Source organism: Rhea americana, unplaced genomic scaffold (assembly GCF_003343005.1).
Source record: "Rhea americana isolate MKP2758 unplaced genomic scaffold, rheAme1 scaffold_527, whole genome shotgun sequence".
NCBI classification, from domain to species: Eukaryota; Metazoa; Chordata; class Aves; order Rheiformes; family Rheidae; genus Rhea; species Rhea americana.
In genome coordinates, this window is record NW_028186676.1 from 142,091 (window position 1) to 143,514 (window position 1,424).

A 1,424-nucleotide genomic window follows, 5' to 3' on the forward strand; every position below is an offset into this window, starting at 1 on the left:
GCGGCTCCCGGCCGGCGGCCCCGGCCCCCCTGCGCGCCCGGCAGCGGCCGGCCGTGGCAGTGGGGTGGCTGCGGTCGGTGGCTGGACCGCGGTGCCACGGTGCTGGCAGCCTGGCGCGGGAGGTCTGGCGGAGGCTGCGGCAGGAGGCTGCCGGCTGCCTCGCCGTGTTTGCCCGGCTCGGTGCGGAGTCCTCGGATGACCCTGGCAGAGCAGCGGCGTGGGCAGGTGCCAAACCCAGCCCGGGAGCATCCCTCGGCCCTCGCGCCAGCCCTGGCCTCCTCCCCGCTGCGACGCTGCACGCGCAGCTCAGGTCGGGGCTCCCGCYGCCGGGGCTGACGGACGTGGGACTCTGCACCCGCGCACGGGCCCAGCTGCAGCGCTGGCCAGGCGGGAGCTTCCTGGCACCGAGGAACAGGGGAAGCAGCAGACTGGGTGCCTGCAGGTGCAAAGTCTCCCTGCGCGTGGGGCGCTCGGTGGTGCCGGATGGAGACCCAGGCTGCAGCAGCACAGGCACAGCAGCTCCRGCGTCCCTGCGGCACGGAGCCGCTCCAGCCTCCATCCCGGCCGGACACGGTCCGAGCTTCGCACGGCGACCGGGCCGCGTGCAGCCCCCATCCGCTCCGTGCCCTGGYGCTCGGCGCTGCCCCTGCGTGGAGCGGCACACGGGGAGCAGCATCCAGCTGGAGCAGACGCTCCCTGGAAGGACCCGAGGGCCCCGTCTCAGCCCCGAGCGAGTGGGAATGGGAGCACTTTACTGTAATTCCAGCAATTACATTGTTCATCCTTGGCAGCCGACACCGGTTGGTGTCCAGCGCCATGGGATCACGATAAGCCACCTGGCAGAGACGCCTGGCAAGGCGCCTGCCCCGGGCAGCCAGCCCAGGCTGGGGCCGAGGGGCCGGTCGGCGAGGGAGAGGTGCGGTCAGGGCCTGCCCGGGGAGCTCCTGCCCGGCCCAGCGCGCCGCAGGTGCCGGCGCCTGGGAGCCCGCGGCTGCCTGCTGCGCCGGGAGCCGGGAGCCGGGAGCCGGGCTCTCCCGCCGCTCCGCGCCCTGCGGCCCGGCGGAGGCTGGCCGCGGAGCCTTCGTCCCGGCAGCCCTTCCCGCAGCCCCTCCGCCGGGCGGCGCGGGAGCGGGGCACGCTTGGCACCGCCGGGCGGGAGCGGGAGCCTGCTGACTCATCACTTCGCTGTTCTCGTTTTTCCATGGTGCCGTTGTGCTGTTTGCTGGAAGCCAGCTAAGGACCATGACTAATCTGTTCTCAAAACAAGCACAAAGAGAGCAGAAAGGTTTGTGCAAAGCCCGCGGGAAGGGGGGCTGAATCACAGCCCGGGGCTGCAGCAAGGCGAGCAGCCGGGAGCCGCCGGGAATGCCCAGCGACGGAGCAGCGCCCGCCCGGCAGCAGCACCCGCGCGGGCACGGGCTGCC